The following is a 24784-nucleotide window of genomic DNA, read 5'->3' on the forward strand; positions in this document are numbered from 1 at the left end:
TTTTGTTGTTTTTTTTTGCTTATTCTTTAAACTTTTAAACAGATGTCCTATTAAATTTGTAACATAAGCAGATGGGTACCTCCTATCAGAATCAGAAATACTTTATGGAACATCTATGGAACAGTGGCAAGCAGAAAACGTTAATAGTAAACTACCTCCATTAAACTTTATAGTTTCTTAATGAGTTGAGTGTGTCTCATTGTACTGTATCTTGGTATGATGTGAGAATGAAAATGTCAGACATTCACTACATGTTGCTTTTACATGCAATTTGGAAGTTTTTAGTCTTCATACAATGTTTTTTAATCTATATTTGTAGAGCAATACACACTCACAAAAACAGACACGTGTTTGTGCTCACATACAGTGCACAAATCATATGTACTTTTACAGAAATTGAATGTTGCTGCATTGAAAGGTTTGGTGTCGCTTGTAAATAGTGGAATTGCCTATGCATGCACACACCAAACATATGTGTGTGTGCACACAATACTCCCTAATAATGCCCTGGTTTTTGTTATATTTGTTTAATGTTACAGCATGGTGAATTGCTGTAAGAGATGGTACAACTATTACTGAATTAAGCTAAGTAAGTAGACCCCTCCACTGTACATGCTATGAAAGCAAAAGAAGCATGGACCAACAACACATATGCAAGCAGATCGAGGATGTGTAGACACCACATATTCATTGAATTGCAGCAAGTATAAATCTCTTAGACAGAGGTGTGTGTGTGTGTGTGTGTGTGTGTGTGTGGGTTCAGTGTGTTCTGGTCATGTGTGCGATGTATGTGTCACGGCCTTGCCTCCCCTTCCATTGACAATGTTTTTATATGTGATGACTTGCTGTCCTTGCCGTGCCATGCCCTTCATTCCGCTACACACAAACATGCATCTCCTGTGCATATACCCTACAGAGAGACATGCACACACATATTTTCTGAATATGCACTACATGTACATGTACTGTAAACCTACAATCCTAGGTTTTTGTTTGTTTTTTAAAACCCTTCCTTGCAGGAGCTCTAGTCTTACCGCAGTCTGTAACCCATCTTCAATAACTTCAAAACAATGGATTCTAGCCTGCAGAAACTCTAGCCTGAAAAGAGAGGAGACCTGGAAATCTCTGCAGTTATTTTTGAATGGAGGCAGAAATCTAATATTGGTCAGAAACAGCTAAGAAATGCGTCTGGGTGCAAAAAAAGCCTGCTGACATTTTTCCTTTGTCTGTAATAAGCAGATTTTTTTTTATCCCTTGACACACTCACAAACATATTAACACACACATCAAAATACTCCTTCACACACACACACACACACACACACACACACACACACACACACACACACGTGTGTACTTTGACTGAAATTGAATTTGCTGCATTGAAAGGATTATAAACACACACATACAGTATGTATAAAATATCAACCCTGTCCTGTGCACTTTGACTGCAGTTAAGAAGTCATCTGTTGAGGTTCAGATTTGCATGTAAATTGTACAACATTAAGCAATTTGAGGCTACAGCTATCACCAACTCTGAGGTTCCATTATCATTTCCAAAATTTTGGCTGTGTGAACAGAGCTGTTTCTGTCGTTCCCGCTGAATTTACTCAATTGTTCACAAAAATACTATTCACTATCTGGTTTTATCAGTCATATAGAAAACTGTTGTCTATTATACCTTTAAGCTATGCTTTCTCAAAGCAAAATACCGTACAGTTAAGCACTATAACCACAGCTTAATGATTGCAATGGAGATTTAACAAGGCTTGTGTGTGCTCAGCCAATCTGTTTGTGTTCATCCACTAAATCTTCAGTGGAAGGCAGCGGCAGATTGGTAACTGGGGGAAATACTTGAAACTTTTCAGAGTGGATATTCTGATCAAGTTCAAGAGGATTCCATCCGTCATTGAAGATAGTGATAACAAAAATGAAAGGACAGTGTAAGTGCATAATGTTGACATAAGCTTTTTGTTTCTTAATAAAAACTGTCTTGTTTCTTTGTGCATGTGAATTGAGCATTCATTCTGTCCGCAAATGACAGCAAGACCTTTGCCCCTGTCTGTCTTGAAGACTTGCTATTTTTTGCTGAGTTTTCGTCATCTCTCTCTCTGTCTGTTCATCTCTCTCTGTCTCTTCTTACAGACACTTGTAGTCAAGTGAATTATGTATGAACTGGGCTGTGCTATAGTCTTTAGGGAGAACAGTAAAACATGCATCCCCCATCCTCATTCATAGGCTTTGACCCAGATTATGCTAATATCTCCACCCTGCAAACACAACAAAATAAATCCAGTATAACTCCAAAAGCCTACAAAACCAATATCACGACTTTGCAATACAGTGAGTAGGCATATGTTTTACTTTGTGGGTGCGTGTGTTAAAAAACAATATGCTGTATGTCTTTTTGCCTCAACACAGAGTGCGGTCACACACACACAAACACACAGTTGGGCATGTTTGTGTGGATCATACCATCCAGTAACTCATCCCCGTCTGATTGGCCTTAGCGGAGGGGCATTGTGGTCAGCAGAATGGAAACTGCTTACTCGATACTTTGTTGAGGTTTCTTTTTTGTTTGTTGCGGATATGAGTGACAGGAGGGTTAGCAAAGAACCCCATGGGTCACAGACCCAGAAACAGCTAAATTATCTTACTTCTGCAGTGTGTGTGTGTGTGTGTGTGTGTGTGTACTGTATAAAAGAGATACAAAACGAGAAAAATAAGGGACAGAAGGATAAAGATTAAAAGTAATACATTCATTTGTTTTATTTCTCTTTGTGTTAAAGATTTATTATATTAAAATGCCTAATGAGTTGTGTGACAATATGATAATTATCAATTATTGCCTACCACACTGCAACCTCGTATGTGTAAAATGTAAGGAGTCCTGACACGGGTGAAGTACTGTTTATTAAGGAAAAATGATGGCAGGTGTCTGGGGAAATGTTTCAGTGTATTGAATAAACAGTGCAGGTGTAAGAGCTGTTAATTGTTTTGGCAGTTAAAAAGTAATAATGCAATATTAAAATATAGGAGAATAAATTGTGATGATACAATTTCAGAGAATTTATCCTTTGTGTGTAGAGCTGACCTTCAGAGTAATTGGTAAACTGTTAATAATCCTGTAATATAAAATTGATTTCTTGAGTGTTAACATTTCAATCTCCATCAGGTGTAACCCCACAGGAAATGAAGAATGTTATATGCCTTCCTCCTTAAAGGTTCAGTGTGTAATATTTCTGAGGATGTATTGACAGATATGCAATATAATATCCATAACTATGTTTTCAATGGTGCATAAAGACCTTACATAATAAATCGTTAAGTTTTTATTACCTTAGAATGAGCCATTTCTATCTACATAACCGCGGGTCCCCCCTTCCATGGACCTCGCCATATTGCGTTGTCATGTTTCTACAACAGCTGACAACAGACAAACACCGCAACAGAGTGTGTTTCGTCACTACGTCCTTGTTCTAATTCTTGTAGAATTCAGGCAGTGTAGACTCAGGTCTACGATGAATATGTACGTTTGAAGAAGAAGAAGTAATAATATACAGCAGAAGTTTGCAAATAAGTATTGCATCGGAACAATTCTTTAAACCATTAGATGGTGGGGGAGAATATAAGGCATAACATTAGAGGCCTTTGACACAGTTTCTTTAGTTCAGTTGGTAAAGTGCAGGACTTGCTCCTCAGGAGTTGTGTGTTTGATCCCACCTTGGGACATTTTTTTTTCTCTCTTCAACAAATGGATTCTGCAGTGGCTGTTTTTCAGGTACGGCATTTTCACTGCGGTGTTTGTGTTTCAGTGTTCACCAACCTACAGATGCTTTTTCATTTTCTCAATGTGTAGATTTACAGGAATGCCTTGACTGAGTATAGCTGCCTCGGTGTTAGGAGCATATTGTTTTGTTTTTCTTTGTTTTTGTGTGTTAATTCAGTTTTCGGCTGTGATTCCCGGTGCTCTTTCACCAGGGAGGAGCTCATGAACATCAGGGGAACATCTCCAGCGGATTTAATTCCCACTTTTCTTGCGTCATCAGTGGAATTATTGGACATTTTGGTGAAGGGCTCGCTTGCTGTCGTTCGTGCTGTGAAGTGCCGCAGGAGAGGGAAAAGAGCCCGGGACTCCGCACACTGCTACCGCCAATATTTCTCTCCAACGTGCGCTCACTGTACAACAAACTGGATGAACTTTATCTTCTGTTCTGTGCTTCACAGAGACCTGGCTGTCTGAACTGATACCGGACTCCGCGCTGCAGCTGGCAGGCTTCCAATTGTACAGAGTGGACCGCGACACAGAACTCTCCGGCAAAACAAAAGGTGTTTTTATATTAACAATGACTGGTGTACCGATGTGACAGTGATTCAGCAGCACTGTTGCCTAATCTGGAATTTCTTATCATTAACTGTAAACCGTTTTACTGCAGGGGGTCCAGGAGTGGGTCTGTAATGGATTTTAGGTGGGACAACACAAGGCGTTCAAAGGACTTCATAACCACAGAGGTCGGGGTCGTTTAGTCCAGTGGTCCTTGGTTTCTTGGGGACAGGGATGATAGTGGAAGCTTTGAAGCAGGCTGGCACATGGCATGTCTCCAGTGAGGTGTTAAAAATTTCTGTGAACACCGGAGACAGCTGATCAGCACAGTGCTTCAGGGTGGATGGGGAGACAGAGTCCGGCCCAGCTGCTGTGCGGGGTTTCTGCCACCTGAAAAGACCACTGACTTCCCTCTCTGTGATGGAGAGAGGAGAGGAGGGGGTGGAGCTGGCCAGCTCTGAGGAGTTTGATTCATTGACTGACTCTGGTCGGTGTTTACATCTCCAACGCTCAGGACGCACAGAGCATGCTGGTCGACCGGATACTGTGTGTGGAGCAGATAAACCCGGACTCCCTTGTTATTGTTCTCGCTGACTTTAACGGGAAATCTCAACCAAGAACTCCCCAAATACAGACAGTTTATAAAGTGTCCAACCAGCGAGGGGAACACTTTGGATCACTGCTACACCACAGTTAGCAGTGCCTATCACGCCATCACATGCGCTCCACTGGGACACTCTGATCACGTGATGGTCCATCTGATTCCTGCTTACAGGCAAAAACTAAAGCTCTGTAAACCTGTAGTGAGGACATCAACGAAGTGGACTAGTGAAGCTGTTGAGGACCTCCAGGCATGTTTGGACTGCACTGATTGGGATGTTTTCAAGAATGCTACCAACAATCTGGATGAGTTTACAGAGGCTGTGACATCCTACATCAGCTTCTGTGAGGACAGCTGCATTCCAACACGGACCAGGGTGAGTTATAACAATGACAAACCCTGGTTTACAGCTAAACTCAGACAGCTAAGGTAAGGAGGAGGCATTTAGGAGTGGTGACAGGGCAGGGTGCAGGGCGTTAAAGTACAGGTTTAGCAAGGAGGTGCGAGAAGCAAAACGACTGTACTCAGAGAGGCTAAAGGACCAGTTCTCTGCAACCGAAGCCACTTCTGTCTGGAGGGGGTTCAGACACATCACAAACTATAAACCCAAAGTCCTCCACTCTATAAACGATTCTTGCCTGGCAAATGAGCTGAACCAGTACTACTGTTGCTTTGAGAGTCAATCGGACACCATCCCCTGTGAGTCCTCCGCTCAGCTTCAGCCTCAGTCCAGCACCTCTTCCCCTCCCTCCTCAGAGCTGGCCAGCTCCACCCCCTCCTCTCCTCTCTCCATCACAGAGAGGGAAGTCAGTGGTCTTTTCAGGTGGCAGAAACCCCGCACAGCAGCTGGGCCGGACTCTGTCTCCCCATCCACCCTGAAGCACTGTGCTGATCAGCTGTCTCCGGTGTTCACAGAAATTTTTAACACCTCACTGGAGACATGCCATGTGCCAGCCTGCTTCAAAGCTTCCACTATCATCCCTGTCCCCAAGAAACCAAGGACCACTGGACTACACGACTACAGACCCGTCGCCCCGACCTCTGTGGTTATGAAGTCCTTTGAACGCCTTGCGTTGTCCCACCTAAAATCCATTACAGACCCACTCCTGGACCCCCTGCAGTTTGCCTACAGAGCCAACAGGTCTGTAGATGATGCAGTAAACATGGCCCTTCACTACACCCTCCAGCACCTGGACTCCCCAGGAACCTACACCAGGATCCTGTTTGTGGATTTCATCTTTGCTTTTAACACCATCATCCCAGCCCTGCTGCACGACAAGCTCTCTCAGCTGAACGTGCCTGACTCCACCTGCAGGTGGATCACTGACTTCCTGACGGACAGGAAGCAGCACGTGAAGCTGGGAAAACATGTCTCTGATTCCAGGACCATCAGCACCGGTTCCCCTCAAGGCTGCGTTCTTTCCCCCCTTCTCTTCTCCCTGTACACCAACAGCTGCACCTCCAGTCACCTGTCTGTCAAGCTCCTGAAGTTTGCTGATGACACCACCATCATTGGGCTCATCTCAGGTGGGGATGAGTCCACCTACAGGTGGGAGATCGACCATCTGGTGACCTGGTGCAGCCAGAACAGTCTGGAGCTCAACGCTCTGAAGACCGTGGATAGTCGTGGACTTCAGAAAGAGCACAGCCCCACCATCCTGTGTAACTCCCCAGTCACCACTGTGGACTCCTTCTGCTTCCTCGTCACCATCATCTCCCAGGACCTCAAGTGGGAGCTGAACATCACCTCCCTCACCAAGAAGGCCCAGCAGAGGATACTTCCTACGGCAGCTGAAGAAGTTCAGCCTGCCAAAGACAATGATGGTGCACTTCTACACCGCCATCATTGAGTCCATCCTCACCTCCTCCATCACCATCTGGTACGCTGCTGCCACTGCCAGGGACAAGGGCAGGCTGCAGTGTATTATTCGCTCTGCAGAGAAGGTGATTGGCTGCAATCTTCCTTCTCTTCTGGACCTGTACGCCTCGAGTACTCTGAGGCGAGCAGGAAAGATTGCAGCTGACTCCTCCCACCCTGGACACAAACTGTTTCAGACTCTCCCCTCTGGCAGGACGCTGTGGTCCATCAGGACCAAAACCTCTCGCCACAAAAACCCTTCCCGTCTGCAACTAGCCTCATCAACAAGGACCGGGTCCCCTACTGACACTCCCCCCTTGCAAATGATACAAAAGTTCTCAGTTCAACTCCAAATATTTTGCAGGAAAAAACACTAAAGAGGAAGTGATTATGTGAGTACCTGTTGCTGTCATGACTGAGATCTATTTCAGCACCACTATCAAAGTATTTTTTATTTTTTATTTTTTTTGCCGCTATCAAAGCACCATAATCTGGCCACGGGCCACATATTATTGCTGGCCGGCAGTATTGGCGATGGATCATAATCACAGAGAGAATAAACATGTTTCCCGTTGAATCCGTGATAATGGAATAATTTTCTCGTGATTTCAAGATAACAAACCATTGCTGAATACAGGGGTCGGCCGCTGTGTTTCTTTAGGATAATTTCTGTACTGGTTAGCTCAGTTGGTAGATCATAGGAATTATAATCTATTATTCTCAACAACTTTTTTTTCCCTTATGTGTTTTTTTATTATCTTCTTCAACAAAGTTGTTATGAAGAGATTCAGGGGAATTCAATCACACATTTCCGGTTGGCTAATTCAAAGGTTCCGAAATAGCCGTCAGGAATAGTGTAACCTTAAATGGATTCCCCTGAATGAGAGATGGATAAAAAAGATGATACAAAACCGAAACCTGAATCGGAAAAAAACAAAAACAAGAATGTTCCAGTTTTTAAGCGTTCTTCAGTATCAAATTAATTCAGTGATAGTTGTCAGTATAACCAATGGTACACAGCAAACATGAACTGTTATTAGTTAATTCAGCAAATCAAACATGAATTAAAATGTTATGGTAATTTCAGTTCATTATTTAAATATATATAGCCTAATACACCCTACTGGGCTCATTTGGAGTAAAGCTCGGCATTAAATCATGGTATGGACAAGCACTTGGCAGGGTGAGCAAGTTGTTTCTAAAACACTTTTTTTCATATTTGTTGAAAATGTTTTTATATATCAGTACATATTAAAAAGCTAGGTGCTCTGAAAAATCGAGTATAAAAATCGAGTATCTGTAGTCCTCTCAGGGCTGCAGTAAACCGAATGGCAGTGACTGTCACTCTCACTCGTTGCCATGGCTACCAGCCCTACTGCTACAAGAGCTGCCCACATGTGCTCACCCGATCAGCTATCTCAGACCTGACGACGCAAAGCTAAGAGAGGTCAGACTAGAGGCAATATCAATGTGGCTTTTCAACGATGCCAATGACCAAGGTACACGAAGTGGCTGAAAAGTGACACTGTGGTTACTTTATTTCTGCTGGACACGTAATCTGGTTATTTACCATTTCATGGTAATTTGTTACTTTCATCACTAGCCAACGTAGCTACCTACTTAGCATACAGCTAACGGTAACTACAAATGTATGCTGGTGTAGCCAGCCAGAGCAGAGATAATGATTTATCTGTAGCTGCAGCTGACAGCTGTGTGCCGATGCTAACATTAGGTAAGACAATGTAGATGTTGACTGCTCTGGTTTATTTATTCACCTTTAGGTCTACTGTTATATTGTACTACACTGTATGTTACTCTGTTATATCTTTGAACAAATTTTTACTTCTTCCAACACCCTGTACTTCTCACCAGTGTCCACTGATCGGACCATGCTCGCTGGCCTGGATTACAACCACCCTGTCCACAGACCAGTCAGGAGAAAAGCTGATGACACAACTCAGTATGTTGAATCATTAGTACTCCTATGCATTTTACTCAATATATTTATAAGTGATGAGTTAAAAAAATATTAAACAGTATGAGGAATACGGATATATGGTGTTGATTAATTGTCCCTGCCCCAACTGTATTTCTAGGTACGGCAAGGTAACATAAAGTAATGTAGTTGGTTTTGAAATGTGGTAATCATGTCAGAGAGGTAATTGTGATACATTAAATCATCTCCTCAGCAGCAATATGATGCTACATGCAGTCTGAACTGTCTTCATAATCAGTCAAGATATCTCTGGACACACCTTGTCTTTTTTCATGTACATACTTATTTTTAATGATGTTTAAAAAGTATCTACTTGTGATATAGGTTGTGTTGTTAGTAGTGTAATAATAAACAATAAACAAGTCTTAAACCGCATTTTGCTGACATTATTTCAGACATAAGACATAAATGTAGTTTGATTGTTTATGCTGCAAGTGTAAAGAAAAGGCATTTTTAATTTTCAATTGTTTATTTAAAAAATAATGAAATAATTATTACCAAATATTACCAGAACAGGGAAAAATATACTTTGTATTTTTCTCTATTCTCCTGGGAATAAAACAAAAACAATGTACAGGTATTTATAAAGGAATTATTTGTGTAGCACTGTGTCAGTTAGTGACATTACATCACACTATACACACTACTAGGATTAAACGAAACAGCTAACAAGCAGCCTGGGCTTGCTGCATCCTACATCCTGTCTCCCCTTGCCCCCCTCCCTGACATGGTCAGGTGGCTGGCCTGAGCCCACATGGATGACTCCCCGGCCTCTTCCCTTGCCGGTCGAGTGGCATGGCGATGAGCCCTTGCCTCCCTCCCCTCATTAGGGGAGTGGCATAACACGGACACGGCTGTCCCGCCAGCAACCGCTGGAGGCAGGGAAACCAGGGCGTGCTCTTGAGCCACCAGAATCACCGGCAAGGCTGAAAACTGTAGGCGACATGACTGTATTTCTTCTCTTCCTCACCGTCCTGCCTCTTCTTCTTCAGACCCTGGCTGCCCGCCCTCCCCTGCTTCGCATTGACCCTGGTCCTGTCCCGGGTCTGTGCTTGGCTCAGGTCCTCATCATAGACAACAATTCATGTTGTGAGCCGCTGCACTGCGCTCCTCTCCGCTTGTCACACTCTGCTCGTCCTCCAGTGGTGTAGGCACAGTGCGTTCACATGTTTTGTGGCGTGGCTTTAGAAGGAGCCCGGAAGGGATTGGGTGGGAGTTTATCTGTTGGATACTTTAAAAATACAGTAGTTTCTTGCTAGTTTCTCAAACTTACCTACCCTGCCGTTAATGGAAAATGAAGAGGTCTTTATGAATTCATTTCAGGCATTGTTTATTCCTATTATTATTAGGTTATATGTAGCCATTTTGCTACAATTAGTGTAGAGAAGACACAACAGCTGCAGCAGCCTATTTACACTGTTTTGAACTGACATTTATTATATTTGTGAGATGGAAGAATTCAGAAAGTTGCGTGGCGCTGCAGAGAGCCTGTAGCACATGGATCATGTATAAAACCAGGAGCGTTGGACTTTTGCGCTGTGGGCGGTCGGTGATCATTCCCCCTGGCTGGATGAAGCCTGATGCTCTTAATTTAGGCATTATCCATGATGATACAGAAAAATAAAAATGAATGGCAAAAATAGCGACCCTCCAAAATATCACAAATCCTGTTTTCTGAGGAACTTATGTCTTATTAAGAGGAGCCAAGCTCCCCCTGGATCCCCCGTAGTTCGCACACTGGCCGTAGCCTCGAGAAAAACCCTTGATAATCGGGTATTTTCTTATATTGCTTTGGTAAGCAGCTGCTTCAGATCAGCCCAAAACAAAATGCTACGTGGATGCTGACGTACATAATCAATAGTTGACTGGAAATAGCAGAATCCCGAGCGCTTGAGCGGCTCCTAGGAAAAGCAATGCACCACTACAAGGAAATGTTTTTGCTCTAGTGAGTTCAAACCCAGCTTGGAGTGATATTGCTAAAAAAGTAGCCTACATTTTCGTTAATTTCTTTTTTTGCAAGTGGCTATAATATAGTGCTCACTTCTACAATTATATTAGCCACAGTCACTATGAGATGCAATGCGACTTGAAAAGAAATAGCCTATAGGCTATGTTTTGTTAGCGTGGCCAATCTGGGGATGGAGGCAGACCACAACTGTTGCAAACAACAGCAGGCGAATGTTTACAGCAGCCAGTTTGCTTGAAAACCAGTAGTGATACAACACTGGTCATAGATAGAACAAAACGCAGCTGCTTTGTTTTTCCGTTTTGGGTTTAAAACACAAAAACAAACACAACTTGTTTTTTGTTTTTTCCGATTTGGTTTTGAAATGGAATAATCAAGGAATTAACCATACACGGATTCCCTTGTCAATGTTTGTGTAAACTTTATCTATTATTTGGTTTATAATGGACTCTGGTGCAGAAACAATGACAATGTTTTACACTCTTGGCTTACATTTTCCGTGTTATCGCTCAGTGGCCAAGTCGCAATAACATGGTTTTACTGAATAATTAAATAAATATAATTTCTTAATCTACCTAAAGAAACCTAATTTCTTGACTGGCTACTCTCTGCTGTCTCAGAAGACAACACCTTTTGTGCTGTGTCAGCCACCAAAGCTGTCCTATACTCTTTGAAAGGATAGGGGGCATTAGGACAGTTGGTTGCAGTTTGCAACCTCACCACTAGATGCCACTAAATCTTATACACTGGTGACACAAAATGGTGCATTAAGTTCAGACAAAACAACACATAAACACAATGGAAGGACAGTGAACATAGCGTATATTAGAGGTGTTTATGTCAGACACATGCCATTTGTTTGGCACTACTCATCACATCTTTCATAGCTCCTGCATATTTTAGCTTAGATGGAGTAGGGTTCGTCTCATTTAGAGTCATGTAATTGCCTCAAAAGTTAAAATATTCATCAGACTCATAAAAACATCACCATTTTACTGCAGGGAGAGGATGAGCTATGCAAAAGCCTTCTGCTCTCCACTGAAATTGTACGTCTTTAACAGGGGATAACACTCTCTGAGAAACTTAGTGGCTTTTCATGTTTTTGGATAAATTGTCACGTCATGTTGCTAAATTCTCAAAGCACCCCAAGCAGCATTTCTGAATTACAGGAGATGCATAGTGGAAATGGTAGGCATGGCCACGGGAAATGTTTCAAGGAAGGGGTTGGGTTTTGAGAAAATAGTCACTATGAATGTAATTAAATTTGAACCTGAAGCACACATTCTTTGCAATGAAAATATTAGTACACTCATGTTATATATTGGCTAAATGATTGGTACTAAGGGTTGTACACTCATGCTGTATATTGGCTCAATGATTGGTACTTAAGGTTGCTGAGCAAATGTCAACTGGTGCTTACACTGTTGATTTTTAATTATTACAAAAGCCCCTTTAGCAGCAACTGGGTGTTAGATAATCAGTCAGTCCACCAACAAAAAACTTGTTAAGTTGTGATTTTTTTCCTATCCAATGAGACATATCAATGTGCAATGAACAATCCAAATGTTTCTAGATACATTTTAAGCAACCAAATGACTGAAAAGATGCTTTAGAAGAATATTACAGTAAACTCTGTTAAATGGCTTTGATGTGAGGAATTAAATTAAATTCAAGGCAATGAGATGTATTTCTGCAAACATTTCTGTCTAAGTGGAACAATAATCAGTGTATTTAATGATGTCTGAGACTGTGAAAGAAATTCAACTCATGAACACCTTCAAAGGGTGTATGGCAGGCCATGGAGTGTGATGGGGGGTGGGGGCCCTGCATTTAAATTAATAATAATATAAAAATAAAATAACAATAGAAATTCACTTATTTTCTGGCAGTAATGATGATGGAATGGCAATGACAATGATAGCTGTGCTGACAAGACAAATAATTACAACTTCTACAGTGTGGATGAAGAGGTGATTGTCATGAAGGTGACAGAGAGAGATAGGATGACTATGATTATGACAAGAGAAGCAACTTGTGTAAATAATAATGATTGCAGCCACAAAGACAAAAACATTAACATAAGTGATATGAATATACCGTATATATGAAAATGATGATGGTTTCAATGTGACCGTAATGACGGCAGAGATGATGTGGGCACACAGCACTAACAGTAAAGTTGAGCTGTAGCAGCCACTGCCAAACATTACTCATCTTATAATGTAATGAGAGCGCCTGGTTCTAATGCTTAGTGCTTAACCTCGCCATGAGGCAAGGGCAGCAGCACAGGCAAGAAATGACTAACCAGAATTAAAATACGCAGTGATTTCATGTATGCGCTGGATTACTAACGTAATTACAACAGACATGTTGTATTGACATGCTATGTCAATATTAACAAAACGTGTACAGTAAACATGCATGAGTAATACATGCACACACTATTAAGATTATGCTCTCTCCCTCTCTTTGTCGCTTGCTTTTTGTCATTCTATTACGGACATCCACATGCATTAAACATTTCAAACTAATCTATTTTTGGTTGGGGCACGCAAGGTTAAAAGATGCACAGCAGATGGGAAAACCACAGTGGTTCCCATCAGGGACTTATCCTCTCTTTCGTTTTCTCCCTAACTGTCTCCCCTTTACCCATCCTTAATTCTAACCACCCCATCTATCTATCCATTCATTCATTAATGTGTCCATTCTTCATTAACATACTCTCCATTAATCCCTCCATTCCTCCAAGGGTGCCATTATTTCCCATTTTCTCAACTTGATTATCAGTCCCATGAGTCAGTTTTGCCTAATAGAAACCACAAAATTGGGTACACAAAGAGTATATAGATATTTATAAAGCAAATACTGCATAAATGCATGGGTTTGTTCATGGAAAATGAACTGTTCAAATCAAAATTAATAATATGCTGACCTGCAACAGAAGTTAAAGTAACTTTTTTTTCAATGTTTAAATTCTGCATTTCTTATATAGATATGTTGCCTTCTGGAAAGACAGCAAAATGCTTTTATGTGAAGGAAATGCTGCCTAGAGAACCTACATAATTCACTCTGAAGTAAACACTTGATGTTGGAAATGAGAGGCTGACTGATTTAACTTGTGACTTTTTGAGTGCCTTGGAAGAATGTCATGATGGAGATGCACTTTAGCATAATTAAAAGGTAATTTGACATGGTAAGATCATTTGAGATTTGATCATGTTTGACCACGGAACGGGACCACAGATTGTTGATTTTAGGAAGTTTATACAGTTTCTCATTATGTTCACTTCAGAGAAAACAGCAGCAAACCACTCACAGAAACCCTAATTACTCATATTTACCTTGCCCGTTAGCCCCACATTAGTAGTAGCCCATTACATTCAAATATCACATATATATTTATTTATTCCCATGAATTATCCAATGATCTGATATGATAATTGGCACCATGCCATTGGAACCTGAGTGACTCACAAGATTTTGTCTTAATTTTAGTATAAAATTGTAACCCTAACCCATTTCAGAGTAAAATTTGTAACATTTCACCTTTGTCCATCTGATAAAATGTTACATTGCTAATGTTTCAGCAGTAGGTCACCACACAACTTAAAAGGGTTTTTCCTTTCTAGAGAGATAGAGAAATAGTGCAAGCTCTTAATGCTGATGTGTTTGACATGGACTTGAATGTAGCTATTATTCAGTACTGAACCTAGGTGAGCACTGCAATTTCAAGCCATCATCCAAAAGGTACTTCAAAGTCAATTTAGAGTATTTAGTCAGGATGAATTAAAACTGAAAAGCCTCATTTTGTATTATTAACTTATTTACTCACTTCAGAACAGCCCTGTGATTGTATGTCATGTTCATGAATTAGAGTAATTCCTTTTTTGTGTGTGAATGTAGTTAAATACATGCTCTGCCAATTATTTTTTACCCCTGTGTAAACAATGTCAGAGGCATACCCACTCTTATTCCCATGTAACAGTGGTAGTTATCGCACCAGTTTTGCAACTTCTGGAAGCCTCTTTAATTAGTCCAGCGGCCACTTTCGATTAGACACTTGTTCTTTATTTAATGTAATGAGTTAAAGCCCCCCTCCAGCCAGTTTTAACTGCCGTTTTGGTTTACGTTCTTTCTCAAACAGAAAACGGGGGTGTGGTTAATAATTGGATGTAATAAACTACCATGACAACCAAAAACTGACCGGCTGGAGTGTTCACTAACTAAATGCTGTGTTAACATCACTCCACTGTAAAGTTTAGTACACTTTACTGTCTGGCAGGAGTAGCTATTACTTACCCATGATAGAAGCTAATGTGTGCGTATCAGCTGTTATCAACCATACAGTCGATGGTCCTGTCATGCACTGCACACGATAACTCCCACTACGTTTTATAGTGTGGTGGGTGCCTCCACCGATGCATTGGTAAATGCATGTTGCAGACGGTGGCAGGTGAAAGTGCGACACGTTTTCTGTCATCTGTCCTCCAACACCGCACGCACAAATGCCATAATGAAAATGAACAGCACACTAAACCAAGAGGAGGAAACTGAAAAATAAAATGAAGACCCTCTGTTAGCTCACTTTCTGCAATAACTGTGCTAGCTAACTACACCTGGCTAACTACAACTAAGTTAACTTAACGTTAGCTAACTAAACTAGAAAGACAAAACGACAATCAGACACAGAGAGACATACCTACTGTAAGTTCTACGTAAATTACATGATAAATTGGTTAGCTAGCTCACAACTATGTTTTTTAACAAGGCATTGCAACGCGCCTGCGCAAGCTTGAAGAATGACGTATGACTTATAGAATTACTATAGTCATACGTCACAACCGTGTTTTAAAAACTTAGCAACTTTTGCAACTTTGAGCACAAAATTAAGCCATTTGTTAAAAAATATTTGGCAAACTATGTGGGTAATCAACATTGTGAGGAAATGACAGAAAAATATGAAATATCATAGAATTGTCAAAATACACTGGAGGGGGGCTTTAAATTGACTTATCAAAGTACCCTCCTGGCAACTTAAAGTGAAAATATATAAATATAAATAAAACTAATAATCAAAACAAGTTGCTGGACTAATGTTTCTGTCATAAATAATAACAAAAAGTAGGACTTTTGACAACTACATCTGTAGCCAATGTGTGGGACTGTGGAGGCTGTTGCCAGACCATTTGTGCCATTTGTCTCTTGAGGGTCCATGGAATTCACATGGCTGCTGCCTGCATCTGGGCCTGCAGCCTAAACCCCTAGAGAGGACCTGACCTCTTTGCCTTTTGAATGCTATGACTTGCTAGTTGGCGATAAGATTGACAACCACAGGCACACACATATGAAAAGCACACGGTAAGAGGTGAAATCATGTACACAGTTTATCAAATCTGCCAGATATATCTGTTGTAGTCCACACACCTTGTCCGTGAGCATTTATGGATTTCATTAACCTGGGCTTAAAGCTGCAGGGTTACAGCATACAGTTTAAAATGGTCTGCTCCCACCTGCCATTTCATAGAGCACACACACACACATGTGCGCGCACACACACACACACACACACAAACAATTCTTCACTGAACACTGTCTTCTGATGTTTTGATATGAAAACATCCGAGCCCATAGGATACTGTACTTTCCTTTCCTTGGCCTTTTCTTGGCCCTAGTTGAATGAAATGTGGGATGATAATGTCTTTCATGTATCTCACTTTCATGAACAGTTATGGTCTGTTTCCTGGGGCTATGATGAGAAGGTGGAAAATCTCACCTTGTCCTCCTTTGATAGTAGATCATTCAGGTGCGTGGGACCCCAAAGAGAAAAATCCTAACAAAAGTAGTGTGTGAGAAGTTGGAAAATCAATTTCCAATATTCACACAGAGAAGGAGGGCAGAGTTTGGAGCAGGTTATGCTACACAAATTTCTTCAGTTGTTTAATCCTTTTTGTTGAACTGCAGAAAGAAGTGATGTGCTAGATGGTGGATCATTCAAACTCAAAAGAAAGAAACTGATAAAGAACAGAGCAGCAGAGAAACATTACTGATGAGCCATCAGTTTTGTTTCACAGTGAACCAATGTCAGAAATACCAACTTCTATGTGACTAAATACATTTCAGCAGACTTTCCATGGCCTTGAATTATTCAGACCACTTATATTTTAGCTCCCTATTTCCATGACTTCACAATATTTATGATTTTACTTTATTTCTGTTTGTCCCTCTTTTACACCCTCGGGTTACTTGGCTAGCAGATCAGTCCAACTTTCTGTCTGAGCACTGATAGAAAGTCGGACAGCTATCTCCAGTACAGGCTTGACATTGTGGATCAGTAGAGCTCCCAAAACTCATATCTCTCCTTTCGGTGGAGGTTGGGCTCTTCATCCCCAGAGCCTAGAGATAGGCTAGTTACATCTGAGTCACTGCTGTGGGACAGCTGGATAGGATACTAGGTGTGTGTGTGTGTGTGTGTGTGTGTGTGTGTGTGTGTGTGTGTGTGTGTGTGTGTGTGTGTGTGTGTGTGTGTGTGTTTAGGTCCACCCATGCCTGGCTTTGGGCCCTCTGGCTAGCTGCAGCTCAATCTGCGGCTGTCACTCTGCATGGAGTGGGATGGATGATTGACGTGTTTATGTGTGTTTGTGTAGCTCTTGTGGTGGGTTGCAGGCAGAAGTGGGTAAACTGTGTGTGTGTGTGTGTATATATATGTGTGTATGTGTGTGTGTGTGTGTGCGTGAGAGAGAGTACCTGCTGCAGGACACAGCAGGACAGTAGTGAGCAGATGGAATGTTTGATCCAGAACATGGCTGAAGGCGGGTGGGGTGGGACACACACTCAGTCAGCCTCTCTCCTCTCGTACAAACACACACACAAACAGAGACACACACGCTGGCATGAAGATAAATAAAACTAAAACCAAATTTTCTCTCACTCGGTACAGTATGCACACAGAGACACATACACACATGCATACACAAGCACACATTACCACATTAATTCTATAATCACTGAGGTACAACATACAGATATCTGTCAAAATGCCGTTGTTCCAGTTCTGCAGTATATAAATGCAATTTACTCCTCCTATATTCCTTTTAATTGGCTTTGTACCTGTGCTCTGCACAAAGACAATAAAGTTGAATCTAATCTCAACTATATTGCCATACATTGGGAAAGTGATTATTCAGTATGTATTCTCATGTCTCATTAATACTAAAACACAGTGCCACATCATATGAAAGTCATGTAATGCCAGACACGCATATTTCTGGGCACATTAAAAGCCCAAACATCATATGAAGCATAATGTATAGCTTAAAATGAATGTGGAATGTTGGAACCTTATTTTACTTACCAGTCTCTCCAGCTAGAGCTGGTGTGTTGAAGACATCCTGATGCTTTGACTCTACCAATTTCTAATTGTCCACTGAGACAGCTAGTGATGGGAATTACGGCTCTTTGAAGGGAACTGGACCTTATGGCTCCGTTCCCTCTGCTCTTTATTTAGTAGCACTTATGTTGATGTTGGTCACTGCCTAAGTTACATTCTTATCGGTTGCTCGCAAGACATAAATTTTCAAGAATCTTCATCTACAACACTACAACACAAAAATAACACTGTACAAATTAAATAAATGAGTTAAATAGTATGGTTAATAAATAATCACACAAATCTATACAGAAAACATACTGTATATTTCAGTTAGTAAAAGTAATTAGTCTAAGTGTAATTTGTTCATTTGTCATGCTTTCTTTTTCTGTGGGGAGGCGGGAAATTGGCTCCCATCGTTCAATGAAAAGAGCCAGCTCATAGACCCGTCTTGCTCACGATCGACACATCACTAGAGACAGCTGCAAGATCATAGAAGAAGATATGCACTCAAGGTAGACTAGCTAAGATTTTCCAGTGTGCCAATTGAACTTGAGAAAAAATAAATGCTGTTTTTTTTTGGAGCACAACTGTGTGTGCCCTTAAGTAAGATGTGTTAACGCATAAAACCTGCAGCCAGTATAAACAAGGTTTTTGGCATATTTGAGTGTTTAAATGGCATTACAGTATTTCAATACTTAATGCTACAATGCATAACAACATGACTGAACATGATTTGAATGAATGTTGTGAGGGTGAACCACATCTTCCACAGCGGGAAATGAACATTGTTTATAGAAAAAGCTTCCCCATCTTTGAGGTAAAATCCCCCAGGAGAGTGTTTTCAATATAGTTCTTTAGTAAATTTATCAAGGTACTCGAGCGTGCTTCTGCCTGTAAATATTTATTTTTGCTTGTATGTGTTGATGTGTGTGTGTGTGACACACTGACTTACTGCACCATGCAGCTCTAATCCATCTATGGTGACAACAAGTCTCTCATGAAATGTCACAAATTTAAAAAGTGAATTTATTTATGTTATGAAACAGAATTACTCGGTTAAACTCTGCTAAATAACATGCATAAATAATAAGTATATATAAAGTACTGAAATTAATTATTCTACTATTTAATGATTCATTCATATATTGTTATTATTTATCCTGTTTGCTCAACAGACTCACTGTCTGGGCATCTTTTTCTTTCTCTCTCCACACACACCCATACACACTTGTTCATGCACATCACAGACAGATATTCCAGGGAATGGATAACATGTGTTTGGTCCAGATAAGAGAGGAGTTATCAGTTTCTCAGTGTGTCCTTCCTTTAAACACTCATCTTCCATAAACACATCATTCATTTCCATAAAGTCTGCATTACATTTCCACAGTTTACCAATAGGACTGGAGGAAAGAGGGCAGATTAACATCTTTTTCACAGGAAAAAGATCCACACAGACCAGCTAGATGCCATACAGCTGACTCATTAGTAATGCTGCCACTTTGTCTTTCTGCGTAAAAACAGTAAAATGTCCATCTTATATGTTACTATAGATACACTGAATGTAACCTCTAACGTTCCTGTTACATGTTACAATTAATTTTTTTTTGTAATTAGAAGCTTCAGCATATTAGTATTAACACAGGACAAAACGTCCAATACTGGCGTGTATTAGAGATTGGTATAATGGAACATAGCTCATAGTCTTTATGCAAGTGATTGGTACCTAAACCAGGAGAAGGAAAGCTTGTACTGGTTATGTAGTTTATGTGTGTGTGTTTGTGTGTTGAAATCTGAAATATTTGATCCCTTTTTCATATTCTTTTTTATTATATATACTGTTCAGTAATTCAAGGTCAATGCTGTTATGATTTGATGAGAAATGATTCAGAAAGCTTTCTTAATATTCTGGGGTAAAAATGGCACTGTTGACATTATGAGTATTGGATTTGAAGGTGAATTTAAGGTCAGTGGTGGTATTTCCTAACTTGGTGATCTAGCCATTAACTACTTGTGTTTGGATGTAAGGCTGAGCAGCGAAAGTCCTCAACCATCTCACTGGTCTTGGAGACAGTCAGGTCCATGTGGTTTGCCTTGCACCACTATGTGCATCTAATAATTAATGAGAATCATCTTGCAGTTGGCAGTGCACAAGGTGAAGAGTACAGGTGACATGACCTGTGGCAGGCCAGTAGAGGTGTTTCTGATTAGCAGAACATTTACTCTAACTGCTGTTGTCTTTCAAATATAAGTTACAGGGTTGGGTGTGGATTTAAGCCTATCTTGAAACACTTTTTCTCCAACTAAATGAGGCAGTACTGTGTTAAAGTCAGTGGGGAAGTCCACAAAACAATTCCAGCAGCAGCATCTTGGCTTCTCCAGGTAGGAAGTGGATGGGATGTTATCCTGTGAGTACCGCATGACCATTATCCCGTTGTGTTGCATTATGTGAAATTGATATTGTTCAGTATGCTGACATACCTCCATCATGTAAAGCGTGGAGGTAAATATGTTAAAAGTGGTGGTCTTTCCCAGAAGTAATCAGAATCATAATAATAATCACCTTTGCCTACAAGGTATGTGAATTTGATTTTGGATTGTGCATTGCTCATGATGTGCTTACTCATTCAATAAAGAATCAGACACAGACTACAGTATAATGAACACATGTATACACACCATAAAGAAAAATTAAAACAATATAGACAGATAGTAGACAATAGTGCAATGAGCAGAGTGCAAAAGATGCTGGAGTAAATGTTTATTAATTAATGTTTTGGAGTATCAGTACTATACTTAAGGCCATCCCCATTGACTGGTGCTCTATCAGGGAGGGTGAAAATGACTCAAAAAGGAAAGTGAAAGAAGGTTGCCACTCATGCTCTATTTGGGCCTAATACATAATAACAATTTCAACATTCCAAGGAAAAAGTATAAAAGATAAAGCAAGTTGGAGAAGGTGACTGATGTGGTTAGGCTTTTCAAACCATCAAAGTCATTCAATCTCTATGCTGTAAATGTTTTAACAGCCTTCGAGGCATCCCTGGTGTTACTTTCTTGAAACAACTTTTCCCTCTGCAGTATACCTGTTTAGCCTTCTTTATCTGTTTATTTTATATAGGTTTGGCTGTGACCTTATCACCCACGCGATGTTTTTTTTTTCATTCAAGGTTGCTGCCAGGTCCTTTGTGAAAAACAGGGTAATAAAAATAAAAAAAATAATTCTATAATTTAAATTTTATAAAATAATTCAGACACTATTTTCTGAAAAATTCTGACTTTGTCATCCCCCAATGGTATTCTACGACATTGACGTTGTATGTACTACTGTGCCACTGAAGCTGTTGCTCTTTTCTGAATGTTTCTTTCTGTATCTTTAATTTTCATAAACACACACAGAAGCAAAGTATGGTGAAAGGTTGAGGGGGTGCATTATTTTTCGGGAGGAATGGTGGATACCACTGTGGCTTTACAGCAAGAAGGTCTTGGGTTCAAAACCTGGTCATCCTGGCCTTTCTGTGTGGACTTTGCATGTTCTCCCCTTGCCTGCGTGGGTTTCCTCTGGGTGCTCCAGTTTCCCCAACATTCATAAACATGTTAGGTTCTCCAGTTTGTGCCCTTGACCAGTGACACTGGCACAGATCTGGAGTTGGCCCCCGGTCACTGCACAGTGGCTGCCCACTGCTCCCTTGAGGGATGGTTAAATGCAGAATGAATTTAATGTATGTGTATGTGACAGTAAAGTATACCTTACCTTACCTAGTCATTGGGGAAATACTACCAGTCATTAGGAAAAGCAATAAGCTTCTGAAATTGCATCATTGTTCTTTCATAAGAAATGCCTACTGTTTGTTTTAAGGGGAACTGCAACTACAACACGACTATAAAACATTCAATTCAATATATAAAGATGGATCTACCCTCTATGGTATTCATTATTCTAACAGATGAATGTGTTGTGGAATGTAACCTATTTACCAAGTATAAAGCACAAATCCATGACAGGAAATTGAATTGTGTCTTTGAGAAATGGTTTCAGGGCCAAAATAATTTCACCTCTGACCTTTGCTGTGCTATTTGAGATAATTGGATGGTCAGGGATGGTGTTTTACCTTGTGGTGGTTGATCAGTACAAAGTTAGACTGTCTCAGCAATGTGAGATTATCACCTAATAACATTTTAATGTTAAGTGTTTTGTTCTTATATTTAATATAACAGATGATATTTCCACTAGCTGATTAGCAATCGTTACAAACCCAAGACAAATAAAATGACCTCATTGTCTTTGACAAAAGATAACATTTTATCAATATTCATAAAAGGTCTCATGGTCAACAGTATCATCATTTGCACTGAAAAACACAGTCACTGTTTCATCTGCATACACCTAACATTTTATCTATCAACTATTAAAAACACCTGAGCTAGTTAGCTATCAGGTGTGCTTACACCTGGTAAGGTTAATTAAGGTTAACCAAAGGTTAACTAAGGTTATCCTTAATCCTAATACCCTTAAACAATAAATATAATATCATAAAATCTGTGTATGTTAATATAAATGCAGGACCACATCAAAAGTAAATACAATTATTTGTTTTTCAGTCAAGGTCATTGTGTGATACTGGGCTGCAGTCCAACATGTTTTTACAATATTTACATCGACAAACTTGCTAACATGATCGACCAGAGTCCCTTGGCCCAACCTACAACCGAGTGACATTAAATTACATTATTGCTTATTTGAAGAAGATTTGGTTTTGCTGTGTCCATCAGAATCAAAATGGAGGCAGAAACATATGTAGGTTAAAAAGGACATTTCAATGGCTCTGATCGCACTGCCTGCAAAATAAGAGGCATTGAGTAAATATGTATTTCCTTTTGGACTGCACTTAGGAAGGTAGGTAAAATCACTTTGTCAAATGTAGTCCTGTAACAGAGTGTGTAGACACTGACAGTGACAATGTGAACAGTTTGGACATCAGTGCATCCTATTAATTTGTACCACTGAGAATTGGTGGTGGTAGTTGAAAGACTGTTGTCTGCATTGCTACATATGTATCACAGACCACTCACTACTAGGAAGAAAGAGAGTACAAAGCATACATATTGGTTCTTACATCACTTCCAGAAGCCCCAAAATGTTGTCTTGTAAGTAGGAAGGGTAGGCTACTAAGAAACATCTTGGACAGTGTGCAGCTCAGTGGCAAAGCTACATACCCCAAACTGTGACTCTCTGGAATCTAAACTTAAGCTGCACTGGGTGATGTTTGTTGCATGGTCAGCCTGTGATAATGTACTTACCAGTACTTACCAAGACAGTGCCAGCAACAGCTATGATTACCTACTATGGTCAGGTCAAGCATCAATCCGCCTTGAGAGCTCAACAAATCCACTTCTGCTTGAAATTGCCAGACAGTGGCTTCAAGGACAGGATGACTTTGCAACAGTGAGGGAGGATCACAAAGTATATACATGTATAAAATAAAAACACTGCAGCTTACAAGTGTCTTCTGTCTAGCCATGGACAGAAAAACAGCTGTTGAATATTTCTGCAAATAATATGGTAGCCATGGTAAGTATGTGCTTCAAAGCATGTAAGATTCAATTCAATTCAATAGTCAAAAGCACTTAAAACTGTGGTGTGTTATGCTTGTATCCTCTGTATACTTTTTAATAAATTTTCCATTCGTCCATCCCACATATTTTTTTCACCTTGCGCCACACCAAATAAAGCCAAGTACAAAGTACACAAAATACACCTGCCCCCCCCCCCCCCCCCCAAAAAAAAAACAAACTAAAAAAGTAGTAACATCAAAAGACTAGGTATCTAACTGGTTAAAGTCCATTTACAATACATTTCTGTTAATGGAAATTATTCTACAGTACATCAAAAGATTAGAGTTCCATCAACATATTAACTGGACCATAAAACAATATTTCAGTCCCAGGAGGGAACCTCCCTGAACATTGGTTTAACAGCTTTTACTGCCAGCTGAGACCTCTGTGAAGCCAACTCCAGCCAGTGCCCCTTGTATACTTTAACATGTGCTGCCAGAGACCCAGTTTGTCCAGCCACACAGACACCTGAGAGTTGCAGGCAGCTGCCAACACACTGCAGCATCTGCCCTGCTGTAACCCTCGAACACACTACCATAGCCACTGTCTATCCATCATATGATTTCCCCCTCAGAGCAACATATTATTCACTTTAGGAATCAATTTATCAATTTTCAAGGAATCCATGCTCAACATCCCCTACTTTTCCATCCAGGCATGCATGCAAAAGCACAACCAAAACCTATAATTTCTCTCTTTTGGAAACTGTTGCAAAAGAGGTCACAGGAGAACATGGCCATTATGGGAAATTCTTTTTTTTGGTCCCAGGTCTTAGCATTAGCAGCAAGTCGATGTCACTGCTTTAGATAGTATGCCTTGGCTCTCAGGGTATACGCAAAGGACAATATAGGTTGAGAAGAGAAAGAGAGAGCAAGCTAGAAAGAGATTAAAACATTGCGGCAGCTGTCCTTTAACAGAAAATTATGCCATGATGCATTCTTAAGATAACAAATATAATATGACATGTGCATATCTGTGTATTGAGAGGGGTGCTTTAGGTCTCTTCTTTTTGTGACAACATCAATGTTGACTACTCGGAGGGTAAGAGAGTAAA

Source organism: Micropterus salmoides, unplaced genomic scaffold (assembly GCF_014851395.1).
Source record: "Micropterus salmoides isolate LMB-PRFRI ecotype aquatic unplaced genomic scaffold, ASM1485139v1 Ms_hic_scaffold_3, whole genome shotgun sequence".
Taxonomy (NCBI): Eukaryota; Metazoa; Chordata; class Actinopteri; order Centrarchiformes; family Centrarchidae; genus Micropterus; species Micropterus salmoides.